This window comes from Oxyura jamaicensis, chromosome 18 (assembly GCF_011077185.1).
Source record: "Oxyura jamaicensis isolate SHBP4307 breed ruddy duck chromosome 18, BPBGC_Ojam_1.0, whole genome shotgun sequence".
In the NCBI taxonomy this organism is placed as follows: Eukaryota; Metazoa; Chordata; class Aves; order Anseriformes; family Anatidae; genus Oxyura; species Oxyura jamaicensis.
Window position 1 is genome coordinate 8,387,197 of NC_048910.1, and position 16,248 is coordinate 8,403,444.

At 45.6% G+C, this 16,248-nt stretch overlaps 1 protein-coding gene across 3 annotated transcripts in view; it reads left to right on the forward strand.

Moving 5' to 3' along the window:
• RAB11FIP4 (RAB11 family interacting protein 4) overlaps positions 1-16,248 on the forward strand; it is a 124,262-nt gene that overhangs the window by 54,561 nt on the left and 53,453 nt on the right. The window contains exon 1 of one of the 3 annotated variants that reach the window (XM_035342084.1): positions 3,023-3,152. The exons of the other annotated variants lie outside the window; for them this stretch is intronic. The gene's annotated coding sequence lies outside the window, so the exon portion shown is untranslated. Of the gene's footprint in view, positions 1-3,022; positions 3,153-16,248 lie in introns of those variants that run through there. 3 annotated transcript variants of the gene reach the window in all.

Below are 16,248 nucleotides of genomic sequence, written 5' to 3' on the forward strand. Positions count from 1 at the left end.
TTCATTGCAAAGCAGAGCCCAGGAAAGTGTTGAATATTTTACTGAACTCAAACTTGCAGTCCTTGGTCTTCTTGCTGTTTGCATCTTAAGCAAAACTCTCCCTTTTTTTTTTTTTGCCTATTGAGGACATCTCTTTCACCAGGCACGTTGGTAGCCGCAGCGATGTTAGTTTGCTGGTGAACAAACCCTTCTGGGTCACTTAGAAGAGAGGAATAAGCAAAGACATCAAATCTTACCCGAGCCCAAGAAAAAGCTGCTTTATCACTTCTAGTTTCCCAGAAGCCGGGTCTGCCATGTTTAGGGCAGTGTCCGCCATGAAAATGAGTAAAGGCATAGTGCTAACCTGACACCACAAATTAAAACAGATTTTTGCTACAGAGAGCACCACACATCCTCCAGAGCTTGACTGTTGATTTTTTTGTCTTTGGTGCAGACTTGGTGTGGCTGAGCCCCCAAGAAAACTCCCCACATGGATCACACCGGATCCGTGTACCCTTGCTGTACTCACTGCTCTTTCTGGAGGCTGAAGCAGAATTTGGGCGAAGGACATCAGATCTCCCACCTTAACAGAAACAGCAGCTAAGATGTTAAGTTGAAAATACCTTTCCAACAGATACCAAAGAGAAAAACACAGCCTAGGCAGTCAGGAGAAGCAATATTAAACACAACAAATTGAAGCTTTTTTTTTTTTTTTTTTTTTTTTTCTGTTTCTTATCAGCCTGCAGTTTTCTCTACCACCCCACGCTGTCATTCTTGGCTCCCATTGTGTTTTTGGCATTGTCACTGCTCGGTGTCTGCCTCGCGTGTGAAGCCTTCCCTCCCCGCGCTTGGGACTCTCGGGGTGTTTGTGCTACGCAGCAATCAGCACAGCGTATGTTTGCAAATTGCTTCCCTTTCCAAGCTGCTGGTGGGCTCTTCTGTCCTGCTGTCACCGTGGGACCCACGCTGTGATTACGAACAAGTCATTCTTAACATCTTTCCTCAAGCTGGGGGAGAGGCTGCATCCTCACTGCTGCAGCAGTCAGAATGCGGGACGTGCATGTCCCCAGTGCTTCAGCTGGGGGATGTTCTGGCTCGACTGTCTCCCTTGGGCACGCTAAAGGAAGCAGAAGGTTCCCTTATTTCTAATCTAGAAGTCTGGCTTCTATTTGATGCTCCTAAATCTGCCAGATTCTCCCTCCCCTCTGCTTTTCTTGCATCCCATGGGAAATGAGTGGAGTTGACATCTCCGGTGATGCCTTCTGTGGGACTAGGGATTGATCCAGCCCCTGCAGAAATCAGGAGAAAGACTTCTCAAGGCCTGGTAAGAGTTAGGCTAACACTGTGGGCTTTCTCCTGGGGAGGCTGTTGCCTGAATCCCTTGCTGGAAGACACTTCTAAGCTCAGCTCTGTCCAAAATCTTCATAAAGCACAGCCGTGCAGTCACAGAGAAACAAGTCCATGTTCCTAGGTAGGACGAGATAGGATTATACATGGGCAATGCAATATCTCCACTGCTGAGAAGTTTATTATAACCTCTAAGGGCAACACTCTCAGCAATTCATTTTTTTTTCTATTTTTTCCAAGCACCGGAAAGCAACATAACTACAACTGCCAAGAAACCCAGTGAACAATTACCAAGAGCAATGAAAAGTGCAACGTGCATCCATTTGGTGCTAATTTACATGGAAATTGCCTGCTTTCACCTGGCAATATTCTGATTTATATTTTTTATGTTTGTGCATACATGCAAAGTGTCCTTGGTACAGAGCACCTGCATAAAAATAATCTACCTCTCTGGCTGCTCAAGCTGACTACAAAAGGCTGCCCTGAAGAGCTGCTGCATGGAGAATGAGCAGTGGTGCACTCAGGGCAAGGTAGGCATCTGCCAACAAAATAAATGCTGACTCCTCTAAAAGCAGCCATAGAAAAGATTGTTTGAGGACTATTTTCTCTTTCATAACCAGCTTGAATTTTGTGATTTGGTGGAACATCACACACTGATGTCTTCAGAGGGTAAATTTCTTTTCCCTGGACTTGTTTCTGCTTGGTTGTCATGTAAAAAACACACTAAATAATACAAAATAAAGTGAAATACTCTGGCCCAGTCCAAAAATATTCCTTTCCTTTCCCAAAGTGTGCTTTGGATTTTCTTTTCAAAAAAAGAGAGGTTTTGACCTTCTCATCTTGAGCTGGGACAAGAAAATATTTTGAAATCTAGGAGCTCCCAGGGAGGGAGAAGTGTTTTCCCACCTCATTCTTGCCCTACTGCCCCAGCAGATGGGCTTTGCTCCCTCCAGATGCAATCCTGCTGTCTTTGGGGCTGGCAGGAGTCTGCCTGGTGCTGGGGAGGGACATGAGAGACGCTGCTGGAGCTTCTGTTGCCGCTGTGACACAGCATCTCGGTGCAGAGCTGCTCGGTCAGATTTGGGGGGGCTGGAAAGCTGGGCTGAGTTTGTTCATGTCAGTGTTTTTGCCCACATTCTGCCAGTTACCTGTTTCAAACTGTAACCACGTGCTGCTGCAGGTGAACTACTGTCCTCCTGTAATAGAAACGTAAATCATCAAGGGAGCAGAGATTTCACTTCGCACGTGGCATTGTTCCAGTCAACCTGTGGCACCTCTCAGGGCTGCGTTTGCTGGGGGGCTTCAAGCAGGCAGAGCCGTGGCCGCTCGGCATGGCTGTTCTTGCTGCCGCTCAGACACAGGTGAAGCTACAACCAGTGTTATTCCAGGCCTCTGAAGGAAAGTTACCTCGTGCATCTGTATTTGTTGGTATCTTTGCCTTTGCCTCTTTGAGTATTTTGCTGTTCTGGGGCCCAGGTAGGGTTTTATTCAACCTTCAGAAGCTTTACCATTTGAAAGCCCATCACATTTCTCTTTGACAGAACCTCTATTTAACAGACGTTTTCTCTCATGTATTTTTTTTCTTTCTGAGGTGTTATCTTCAAGCTTTTCATCTGCTGATTTTCTGACTGAGCACAGTTTTGGGGGTGGTTTTTCTGGAATTGTCAGTTGCCATGGCAAAATGTTCCTCCCATCCTTGTTTCTCCATGGATAAACCAAGTTAGGCGGCGGATCAGACTTTGGGTAGAGGCTGTGAAATAACAGAAAGCTAAAACTTGCTCCCTTTCTGTCGAGGAAGTCACATCCGTATTGATTTAATCCTTCAGGTAAGTATGACTTTGTGCTTTAGCCCTTTTTACCTGTTGTTTGTTGTAATGCAAATCCATCCACTTGTGTGTCTTGGCTACGGCATTATGAACAGTATAAGCAAAAGAAATGTTATGACAGCACGCACTGTGTCCTGTTCTCTTGTCAAAGAAATACGCTGCTCGGTCAGAGGGTGGTGAAGCAGTCCTGACTGTTATATTTCTTTTGGGAATACCGAAGTCTCTGTAATAGAAGTAGGCAAATAAGAGGCAGTGCATATAGGTTTCTGTGGGTTTCTTGGCACTTATGTGACGGGATGAAGTTATCTTTGCCCTCCGGTTCATAAACTTGAAACTACCCCTTTCTTTTTTTCTGTGTATTTATTTCCTGCTCTGCCTCACCTCTTTTCTCTTTGCTGTTCAGGCAGAATTGTGCTGTGTTAATCGAAGATAAGGGAACACAGTGTTCTTTGAATATATTCAATGAGAAGGCTGTGAAACTGAAACGTAAAACCTTATTTGGAGTAAAAAGTATGGGCTTAAGTATTTTTTGTTGTGGTGGATTTGTTTTTAACTGGGAGAAAGGTCTGTGTAGGCCTGTAGAAGCTGGTTGATAAAGCCACATTCCAGGTGGTTTTGAAACTGTGTGGAGAAAGTCTGCCACAAAGAGGTGGTCAGGCTAAACAAAGCCACTGAAACCCCTCCGTGCACAAACAAACTAAAAGTATCCTTTTTGCTCTTTAGTTTCTCTGATCAGACTCAGAGCAATGTATTTTGTTGGAGGAACCTTCTCTTGTTTGTCAAAATAAAAGTGCTTTGTATACTGCCAGGGTTTTCCAACCTACATTTTAAAAAACAAAAACAAAAACAGTCCTCCTTAGGAGATCTTACAGGAATTTGTCACACAGCTGCTGCCAGACCGCCTGCAGTTATTTAGGGCTCAAGTGCTCGATTTCAGTAGTTTCAGGAGGGCCACTAGAATTACCCACGCAGGTAATGAAATTGCCCAGTGCTTTTCCTTTCCTGCTTCCTTCTCGCATTTCTCCCCCAGCCCTTGAAATGTCCCAAATCCCCCCAAAGCTGTGTGGGCTCTGGCCTCCCCAGCTCCGTGCCTCCCACCTGCAGGTTTATTGAGCAGTTCATCAGTTCCATTTACCCTTAACATTATACCACTGTACTCAGCTGGGCTCACAGAGCTAAAAATTAGATCTTGATTATCTTGTCTATTTTTAGAAGCTGGAGAAGGATCAAAATGCACTATTTTACATGCTACAGTGGAGCATTTATGCGATTGGGTACAGGCACGCTTCCCCAGCACCGCCACACATCAGGGCCGTGATAAGCAATTTGTAACCCGACAGGAAGGAAAAGTAGGCCAGCCTACACGAGAGTATCGAGGAACTGCTCCTGCGGGATTTGTGCTACGCTGCCTCCAGCAGCTGAAATAACAGCATGAAATTGCGATTAAAAATTAAAGAGATGTGGGCTACTTGACCTTCTTTTAATCAGGGACACGGAGGCCATGGCTGGAGTGAGGATGCCAAAGAAATGCAGCTTCTGTCCAGAAGTTTCATGCCAAGAAGAGGCTGCTGAAACTCAGCAGGAACTGGGCGGAACGGAGCTGATTTATTTCTGGTCAATGCAGTCCCTGAGGGATTTCCAGGCTGCACGAGGTGCTGGTGCCCTCAGGACCCTGCCAGGCAGCTTTTAGAAGGGGAGCGCAGCAGGGAGTTACAGACTGTAACTGAGAGTTACGGTCTGAGAGTTACAGTCTGAACGGACGAGAAATAGGAAAGGAATCATCGACTGTTGCATCTTCTAAGTACAGAAATCCAGGCAAGATCAATTAGGCCCCTGAGAGGCGTTGCTAATTAGGAGTTTTGCTCTTTGGCACACCTTTTTACCCAGGCTGTTACTGTAATTACCCAGCTGACTTGGGTACCAGCTGCAGCATAGGCTGTCAGATAGGCAGCTTGTTTGGGTGGATGTGTACACTGGATCCCGGCTTGTTTTGGTACGTGGCATTGTGATAAGCTGCTAGCAAGGTTAAGTTGGAATAATAATGTAGCCATGGCAATGTTGATACAGAGTGGATGCAAATGCTGATGAGTGTTTTGGGCTGACAGTGTGAATCTGGCAGCCTGCTCTCAAATTAACATGACTGGGAAGGCATGAAGTAGATACAGTGTGGTTTAAAAAGAAGGAAAAAAAAAAAAAAAAAAAAGCATATTGAAAAGGGTGATTCCATGGAGCTTTTCCCAGCTTGTTCAAATAGCAGTATGATAACAAACAATGCGACTTCCAAAAGAGTTTGATTTGTTCTTGGCTGTAACAGGATAGCTAACCCATGACAGGGTTTCTGCTGAAGTAAATGTGGATTTTTTAAATTTTATTTACAATTTCCAAGTGAGAGGATGGAGAAAAAGTAGTAAGTAAATAATTTAATCCTACCCCCTGAAACTTGTTCTGCATCTTTCAGTGCATGTAGGCTCCCAAAACAAAACTACCCTTAGGTAGTTTCAGCCCAATTACATAAATGCGATATACTTCTGTTGTAGAGCTGTGTCCAGCCATTTTTATGGAATAGGGCAATAATGCATACATAAACTTCCTTGCCCATGGTAGAAGTGTATTTATCAAACTACATACAAAACCTAACCCCTTTTTAAATGGGCAGAACTTTTTAACTGATACATACTGAATAGGCTGCTACCTTCTCCCAGCTGCAGAGAGGATGTGTTGGGCTTCTTGTGGTCACAGGCAGAGCTACAGCCAGAGCCTCAAGTGTTCTATATCCCCCACAAGAAGTTTCCTATATCAGGAACTGTTCCATATTTCTTACTGGCATGTGCATGTTCAAAGAATTGTTGCTGTTTGCTACTCCCATCAGTTTTTAATTACTGTGTCCTTGAATGCTAACATCACTGAGGAAGATTGGTCGGGTTAACTGGGGCATGTCTTTCATCGTGAGATGGACCATATGGTTATGATGCCTAAGGCATGGTTGTGGAAGATGGGAACCTGTCCAGAAAAAGGGGCGTGTTAGGAGCCATTAAGAACTGTTGGTCATATTCTTAGATGGTGAAAATCAACCTAAGAGTAAGAAAGAAATTAGGATATGTTCCTGGTGGGTTTTCTTTTCCCACTCTGTAAGCTCTTAAGACTGTTAGAGGAGGAACTTTTTCCATATAGTGCCTCTTACAGCTTCATCTCCTCCAGGGTCCTCTTTTGTTTTTTAAATTTCAGAATTAAAATTGTTTGTCATATTTAGATCTCTGAAAGGGGGTTCTGCCCTAAAACTCTTTTTTAGACTATTTTGTCTCTTGGGATCTTTGTCCCACTGGCTTCTTGTTGAACTCCCCAGAATATTTCATAGACCAGTTACATCCATTTTTTTCTCTAGGCATTTCTGATGCTATTTGGCCTGCAGGCTCAAAATGATTGCAGTGTGCTCGACTGAAATTTTCCTCAGTGCATTGTACAGGAGAGTTCACATCACAAGTGAGCGAAGAACTAACGTCCTACTTTCCCTTCACCCGTTCATAGTGCAGAACAGTGCCTGAGCACAGCATGGGCAAAACCCAGCTCTGCACGCTGAGGAGATCGGTGTGCAGAGACAGCTTATTTAACAGGTATTTATAGGAGTGCAGGAAAGAAAGAAGGAAAAAGAGAGGAGGCAGTGAATTCTTACAAATCAGAGGAAAGTAAATCTAAGGCCAACAAAAAGGTATGATAGAAAAGGTCCCTGAAAAGAAGGAGATTAAAGGTTAGCGAATAAAACAAAAACCAACTGGGAGAAGTTTGGGCTGTAATTAGGATGGTTTCTCTTGCTCACCTGCTGCTTATGGAAAATTGATATTTTGCAAATGTTTAATTTTGTCTAGTACCAGTTATCCCAAAGGCTCCCATGCACCATCCAACCTCTAGGCCAAATAAGTCTTTATTGTGGTTAAATTTTCATCGCTGAACTTGGAAAAGGAATTTCAGAGTTTGGTATGACAAATAAGAAGCCAGTGGCTAAAGTGAAAAATAAGCAAGTGTTCTTTTGTTTTTGTTTGTTTGAGTCTGATCGTGATAACAAAATAGAAGCCAAGGTGATCAGCTTAGCAGCAGCAACCCCGAAACTTCTGTTTTCTTGTCTCTTGACCATGTCCATCAAAGCTCTGGAACCGTGTGTTTTCTACCTGCATGCTGTGACTTTGCTTTTGTTGTTTATCTCTGGGGGCACAGAGTGTGTCCTGAATAAAAGCCACTGAGAACCTTGTTGGTCTTCTCCGTCCCTTTCTAGCAGGACACCTGTTATACGTGTGTACTGCAAAAATGTGGGGCTCTGGACTAGTAATTGAGGTCACCTACATCAGCATGGGATTTGGGCTTTAAGAGTTTGTGAAAATTTTTATCTTAAACCAACGGTGTTTGCAATTCTGGGCTGCTTTTTTTTTTTAAATGAACTTGCACAGATGCTTCCAAGGAAAGATTTATAAGTTGACTTTAACCCTGTGGAAGAGTGAGGAAGGAGACGTAAATAATGAATGAAGTCAGTATTTCATTGCATCTCTGCGATCTGAAATGAGCAATGCATGGTATTTTGTGAAACTAGTAGGTAAACATTGCCTTTCATAAATATTTGTTTACCTCTGAACTCTCGAGCACAAAGATGAACAACCGTTCCTTTATGAACTCTTTACAGGGTTTATCTAGCTTCAGGAGCTGCCACAAGTTTCTCATCTGGGAAGCTGTCAGGAAGTGAAAGAGTAAATAGCTAGCTTTATACTGTCACAGTATTTAGAAACTTGACATAAAACCTTTCTGTTTGTCTCATTGCAAAGCCAGGAGTGAGATATTACTGGGAAATAACCAAGGGGAGTCTTGTGTAGTGAATTCAGAGTTTTCACCTGTTGTCTAATACATTTCCTTGCCTGTAAAGAAACTGTGAGTAAGATTTCTCAGATTACTGCACCAAAGCAAAACTTTGCTATCAGGAGACATCCTGTGTCGTTTTGTGGTACTCAAAGAGGAAAGTTTGTACTCAGATACCACAGCACATGCCCTGCCAAGAGTGACCTGCTAGTCTACAAAGAAAAGCTGTAGCAGTGAAATGTTCTGATAACACTGACTCATGCTTCATACAGCAAAATTCTAGGGTTGGGGAAAGTCCTCGGTCACTTTCTTTACAACTATTAAAGATGACTGGCTTTTCCCCATGAACAAAATTGTCAGATGTTTCCTGACTTAGAGCCAGGGCACTGCTTGCTGTGCTGCTGAGTGACGTGCTTTTCTTCTAGCTTGTAGGTAATCCTTTTAGATCAAGAACCTTTACAGAAAGAAACTTGATTGTATAGTGTCTGTCATATGGGATACTCTCTCTGCTTCTCCCCTGCAAGAACAGGACCACTTAACCTTAGAAGGAAGAGTTGTGAAAGAAACCAGCACTCTTCTTAGCGTATCGATACTTACATACCAAACATTCATATTTAGTTGTACTTAGATACTTGCATTCTGCATAAACTCTTGCTTTTATGTGCAGTGTCTTCTTTCTTATGAAGGAATCTGATATTCGAGGAAGGATGGACTCTCCTGAATCAGCTCCCAGGAGCTCAGACTGTCTAAGGGCATGCTGCCCTGTCAGCTCTGGGCTGGTCTCTGTTAGCACAGCTTGCACAGGTCTTCTCAGGAGGCACACCATCCTTTCCCCAGCTCCGGTAGGCTGGGGCTGCCTTCACACTCATGCCACTTCTACAAGAGCCCATAGTAACAAGAACCACATGGACCACACGCGTTTCTGTTTCCTATGGTAATTCACCATCTGTAGCTGCTTCTTAGATGACGTGGGGTCCCAGAGCTTCCCCCCTGCTGACAACTCACTGCCTCACAGGAGCTCTTTTCTGATGGCATCTAAACACTTCCGTACTGAATGTGATTAATAAGAAGGGAGAGGTGAGTGCCAAGGGCATGGATCAGCATGCAAGAGCACTTCAGTATTTTAATTTGACCAGATTACGAAAACAAAATTTGAAAGGTAACTGGAGGCATTTGACTCTCTTCTGCAATGGCAGGGAAGCCGTGTTGCATCCAGCTCAGAGAGGGGCCCTCCCTTGACCAGTTCTCTGCAGGGCACAACGGGGCACTGCAGGCCCCCAGCCAGGCTATCCCTGCAGCCACTGGGTGCCTTGCTAAAGTATAAAATATTGGTCTGTGAATTTGCTACATTCAGCTTGTCATGTTTTGGTTTGTTGAGGCAAAATAAAGCATTTCTGTTGGGGGGGGGGAAAAAAAAAAAAAAAAAAAAAAAAAGCTATGTGGCCACAGCACAGCACAGCCCCGTGCCCTGAGCTGTGGAGCTGTGCCCGGTGGGCCAGGCCTAAGGGCTGGAGCAGCGTGGCACCAGGGCCTCTGCCCGGGTACCTCGCAGCGGGCCCAAGCAGCTGGGCACGCTCACCTAGCGCAGACAGGGCAGGAGCAGCATACACTGCTGCCAGTGCTCAGCCCTCAGCACTCTGGGTTGGTGCTGTAAGGGGTTGTCAGAGCACTGGAAGAAACAAAGCAGGAGTGAGGGCAGAGTCCTTCCCCAGTTCTATGCAGGACTGTGAGACATGGGATTAGAAGCTAGATGCCCATGGCTGATGTCTTACCAAAGCCAGCGGAGGGCTCTTGGCAGTACCACAAGGTGTGGGTTTGCTCCTGTCTGTGCGTGGTGCTTACAAGCAGGTAAGCAGAGCAGCAATTAATGGCAGTGTGGTATCAGTGCTTTCACAGGACACTGGGCCAATATTCCCCTGAGTATAGGCAGCATTGTTCTTTCAGCTGTTTTAAATCTCCCACTTCATTTCATGTTGCAAACTGCTGTGCCCTATAGAAGAGGTCCTGCCTGGGTCAGTGGCAATTCCACCCCTTCACATGGGTGTTTTCTGTCCACACTGCTTGTCTGCTGCTGGGGGAAAATCTTCTCTGGCTTCATTTCCTCCTAATATTGTATATTCACAAGTGTCTGGGCAGTGCCAGAGCCATTGACAATAATGCTGATTACTTCACATCAGTATTTAATTAGGATGAAAGACAGGGGATGAGCAATTGGAGATTTTACACTTGGAAAAGAGATGGATTTACGGCACAATCAGCCCATGGGCTCAGGCAGGCTTTGCTTTAAAAAAGCGAGAAAAGTATTCTTGTCACTTTTCGGTTCATCTAAATCAAGGAGCTTGTGCAAAAATCTTCTTCCCTGCCTATGATTGCAGAGACCTAACAATGGGGCAAAAATTCATCCTCTTGTTAAATTTTGAGCAGTGCCTTGAGGAAAGAGGTGGGGAGCCTGAAAGTCTATACTGAAAGGCCTTGCCTGGGCTGCGTCCTGTCAGTCACAGAGGACTGCCCCTGCTATAATAATGCTTTTCTGCTCTTTGACAGTGTAGAATTGCCTGGGAATTAAAACTGAGGTTATTTGAAAGGCGTCTGTGAGATGTAAGTACGTGCTGCGTTCCCTCATTGCTTGTACAGATGTGGAACCACTCAGGTGTGGTGGGAAGTCGGTCATGGCGCCTTGGGAAGGCCTCCATAGCATTACTGCCCTCACAGCTTCGCCCACACTCCTCAGCTTCATTGCACAGTTGCACGTTTCTCCTATATCTGGGAGTTTTCCCTGCAGCCTTCTGACAAAAGTTGTGCTTATTGAAGGCAGTGCCTTGCCTTTTCCAGCAGCTCTGCACCCGCTGTTCCCTGCTCGGGGCCCAGCACCAGCCAGTCTCACCTCATGCCGCCCGGCGGCTGCCAGGCTGCCAACAGCCCACGTGTGGCAGCTGGCCCCCAGCACCTGAGGTGAGATGGCTTCCAGATCTTCCTCGCAGTTCAGCTGAACTGGAGGTTATGTTTTTCCTGGTATGTCTGTGCTTGTCAAGGAGGCTTCTCAGTGATTATACTTACACTCTCATCCATGAAGGGACTCTGAGAAATGAAATGCTGTTTTCCGTGGCTCTCTGAGCCTGCCACGTCACTTGTTGGTCAGGAATCCCCGTAGGGAGCTCTGGGTTCAGCTCAGCAATAGCTGAGGATAAAACTACTAGTTCTGGCTATTTGGATGGCAAACTGGCTGGCAGAGCGTGCTCCCCTGCCTCTGAGTGCCAGCTGTGCCAAGCAGAACAGCCCCCTCCTCTCGTTCCTGTTGCCCAGCTCCAGGGAGCTGTCTGAGTATTAACACGTCGTGTCCCACAGCCTGCGAACAGCGGGCACATTTCTCAGCAAACAATTCCAAAAGGCCTTGATGGCTAAATACTTGTCCTCCTGCCTGGCTTTTAAGAAATGAAGTGAAACTTAATGGGAGTTCTGCGAAGTTTGATAGCCCTTCCACTCCGCTGCCATCATTCATGGTGGGCGTCCAAGCTTCCAGCCTAATGGGCATTTGTGAGAAGGCATCAACTCAGAAAAAGTGTCAACAGCACCACAGGTCAGACCTGGACATATTATTATGCACCTTTGAAAGCATAGCCAGGCTTCACATCTCAGCCCAGCATGCAGCAATCATTAGTCACCCTGCATAATCCTCTTGACCTATTTTTTTTTTCCTTTCATAGTGGTCACATTTGAAAATACTGTCTAGAGCCAGTTGGGCTCACACAAAGTCGTTAATTGGGAGCTGTCTAGCTGAGTGGTAACACAGGGGCAAAGTTCACTGCAGCGTGCTCAGCACCCAGGCTGCAATGCTGAGTCTTCCAAGGGAGGTGGTGGCTGGGAGGCCTTGTGTCACCAGCATGCACAGGGACTTAATTCCTGCCCCCTTCAATGGTGTCAGGCACCTGGGCACTTGGGTTCATCTGGAATTGAGGGGTTGAGCGGATCTGGCCCAGCAGAAGGGTATGAATGTGAGAAGCTCTAATGCTATTTACGTGCAGGAGGAGGATAACACTGATTGGAACAATGGGGTGGCCAACGAGAGACCTCCTGTGTATCTCCATCCCGGAAAGCTGGGCAGGCATACCATTTGTCACCAGGTGATTTTTAAAGGCAGCTGCCACCCTGATGCTTTCCCTCTAAGGCTGGTGCAGGAGATACGCAAAGAGGCATCATTCATGGCTCGGTCAGCTTCCATCATCTTACAGGTCTGTCTTGTCCTGGCAGGGCAGGTGCAGGGTAGCCATGCACACGTGGCAAGATGTGGAAATGAGCTGCAGGCTTGGTACAGAGGCTTGTTACTTCTGAGGTATTTATTCTGCATGCCATATATCTGTTAAATTCCTGGAGGAGGCAGCCACAGATATGTAGATGAAGGAATTAGCATAAAAACTCTATCTACAATACTTATTCCATTATTATACTATCAAAGTACTTCACAGGCTCTAATAAGTTCATCTCATAGCTCCTCTGGGAGCTAGGAAATTGTTATTCAGCCCAAGTTAGCAGAAGATCAATTGAGCTATCTACTGATAAGGCCCAGGTCAGAGGTGGCAGAATCAGGTGGGTCTGCAGAAGAGCCAGGTGACTGCGTACCACTGGGGTCATCGGAGATTCCTGTCACCGAGTGGGGACCTGTGCCCATGTCTCCCCTCGTGCCTTGTCTGCTGGCACAGCTTCTATATCTGAGCACGTATAAAACTCAGCAGTACTTTGTGCACGTAGGTGGAATTTGTTACTAAATTTCATGTACCGATCATTTTCCAGAATGCTTTTTCTTGTTCCCCTGTTCTGCAGAGCCTGCCTGGGTGAAAGGCAGAGTGCAAAGCAGGGCTGCCCTGCCTCAACTGGGGAAAGATCAAAGCTCTGATGCTAATGGTGCTGAAGGCAAATTAATTTCTTGCTCACCTGTACTAGATTATGAAGCTACCAGCCTAGCAAGATTTGTAGGTGTCAAATCTACTTGTAGTTTATAAAAGCAGCCAAGGGGGCCATTATAGGTTTGCTGCACCCTTGTACAAAGGTGTTCAACTAATTAGGTCAGGCTGTATTCTGTTAGAACGAGCTATGTTGTAAATCTCGCCTCTCCCTGCCATGTCAGCCTTCCTGCCTTTTACTGGTGTACAGGGGCCCTCAGAGGTACCTGTGCTGTTATCCTCCAGTCCCTGCAGACATCTATAAAATTTTGCAAGGCTTGATTTGGTCTGACAAAGCGTGGCATTTACATTGCAATATGCAGGCAGCCAGAAGTTGCTTCTCTCCCACTGTAAGGTTGCGGTCAAAAGTGGTTCGGTGTGTTTGAGGGGTGGTGCAGGTAGGATCCTATTTGCTTCTTGCTGTTTGTGAAGCTGTTTCCTTGTCTGTTTTTGACCTGTCATCAAAGGACTGGAATGTGTCAGTCTGCCATGCATATTTCTAGCCTCATTAGACCCCTGGGTACTGAGTGCTGCTGTCTGTGCTCTTTTGCTGTTCCTTTCTGTAGGTATTCAGGGCAGAAGCGCTTTATGCTGCTGTCATCATCTTGTAAGGAGCAAAGAAGAAATGCAGTGTATTCCCTAGATGCCAGGATAATTGTATCTTGACAGAATACTAATTAATCATCTCGTAATCAGGTAATTATTTCCCATGTAGCTGTCTAATTACCATTTAGTAGCCTAGACTTCAGCCTGCAAATAGCTAATATTTTCAAGTGAGGGTTTAAAGGAGAGGAACACGTTGGGCCACGACTCTTAGTGTAATTCTGTCTTTCTTGAATTACTCCTGGGATCAATTTGGTCTGCCAGTTCTTTTAGTCTACTGAAGCACACGGCAGCCCTAATAATTGCTGTGTTGGCAACAGGAAAAGAGTACAACCAACTCCATTGCTTAGTGTAATGGACTTAGCTGCTTTACTACAGCTGTTAACATGCTCATAAGTACACCCATATGTTGGCTCCCTAGGAGCTCTTACTAACCTAGCAGATAATAAGCTAACAAGCTTGAGTCATACTTTTGGAATCAATATACAAAATGCTCTTAAAAGGCAAGGTTATGTATTAGAGCATGCTGAGGCTCTCCATGGTAGAGAAGAGATTTACTTGTAAACCAGGTAAGGCAGCACAGATAAAAATTATCATCTTCAGTCAAAGGTTTCTTAACGTTCATACCTTGTGTGTTTTCACCTCTCCCTCCAGCTAATTTACTCCGATTTTAGTTAGGTTTCCCAATGTCTGTGGTGTATGTGTGCACTGCAAGTATGTATGAGTCCCATTCACATGCCTCAAAAAATTTAGAGTTGTTAGAAAATGTTAACCACATTTGGAAGAGAGGCAGGAACGTCAACAATATTAAACTTTTATGGTTCATAACAATAGGCTTTTGTATGGGTATAGTTAATGCAAGACAAGCCTTAATTTATGTGACTTTACCAGTGTAAAAATGATTTAATACGGCAACACTACTCCCATATGTGAAAGAAAGCACTGAGGCACTTCCCTACTTGTGGAGCTGCCTCTTGGGCTGGTAACGTTATGTGGCTATGTGTGATTTGGGTTGCTGTTAACTGTGTCCCACAATGTCTGTGTCAAAGCTGTAAAACTGAACCTGAAGATATCAGAGTCCAGCTCAAAAGGACACGTACACCTACCATGATGCTGGCTGTGGACACGCTGATGGGTTAACATCTCCCTTTTATAATGCTGGGAGCACTGCGTGACCCTAACAAAGAGGTAACTTCATGTCTCGGTGTCAGATTTACCCCAGACGAATTGCAGCAATTTTCTCATGCTTTACAGCTCTCTGCTGTACCCAGCTGCCTCTGTATGTGTTCGCTGCATGTGTGTGCCTTCAGCTTTGCTATCTGTTAGTGTGTCCAGACCATCAGACCTTTGCCCAAACAGCCTCACAATGGCTTTGCAAGCACTCTAAGGACCTGGAGTGTGTTTGTTTTTCCTTGGTTTGTTTTCTTTCCGCTACCTATCTTTGTGGTGATAAAGCCCGCTGCTATTGACCTCAGGAGTGCTGCGATGGGCTGCGCTGCACACAGAAGGGATGAGGTGCTGAGCCCTGCTCTCAGCAGCCAGCCTCGTGGAGCTTCTTGCCAGAGGAGCCAGGGGAGGGAAGACCACATAAAATTGCAGGGGCTCTCCAAGAATAAGTGCTGAAAGAAAAGCAGCTAAAAATAGTCTCTACGGCTAAATGTGAATCATCTGGAGAGGAACCAGCAATAAATTCTGCATGAAAACCTTGGAAGGAGGAAGCCATGTTTTCAGCAGCAGTCCTGCAGGCTGGTAGCAAAAGTCTGCCTATGGAAAAACTGCCACCTCCAACAGGCGCTGCTGGGAGGCTCCATGTCCTTCCCTCTGTCTGCCTTCTCCAGTTTTGGCTGGGACTCAAGCCAATCTCATTCTTACTGGTGCAGTTATCAGTTAGGTCTCTCTCAGGATGTTTTTTTCCCTAGATTTTGGTCATGTTTTGAGAGCTGGAGCTCCAGAAAGAGGAATTGGGCTTTGTGAGAATAGCTCATCCGCGTGATTTCCCTCGTCCTCCCCGTGGTCCAGACAGTTCCCAGGTTCCAGAAACGTGGCAAGATAATGAAACCCTTTACAAAACAGTAGTTTTCCTTTGCACCCCTTCTCCCAATGCAAATGCTTAACCCCTCTGTCTTCCCCCTGCCATTCATTCTCTTCCCTATTGCCAGCTCTAATGTGCTGCTGGGGGTTACCAGAGCTATTTCCAATGCATCGTGTTTAATCCGAAATTGAAAAGTCTTTGTGAGCTGAGGCCGCAGTGTCACGCAGTGAATATCTTAGATTCAGAAGGGGATCAAGGTGGCTTCTTGGTTACCAGTAGTTAACACAATCCATTGTGTTTTATTTAATTGCCTTTTATACGTGTCTTTGTATCTCCTACTAGGGAGAAGCGAGATCTGGAAGTGAGATAGCTTATAAATAGCTGTCGTTTTGCTGCAGCACCGAGGGAAACTTCAGCTGTGGTGCAACTATAGTGCTTTCTGACAGGCATTGAGGAGGCAGACTGAAGCCTTTCTGCCACACAATGCTGGGCTACAAAAGCAGCATTAGGCCAGCAGCCCCTGCTAGGCGGGAGTAGCTGAGCGCAGATGCATCCCGAGGCAGCAGAATGCATCATGTGAAGTAACAGGGGAGGAATTCAGTCCTGCTGCTGGGCCGGAGCAGTGTGTGCAGGTATTGCCCCGTCACACGGCTGGGGCACAAAGCCCAACCCTTCAGTCTCCTCC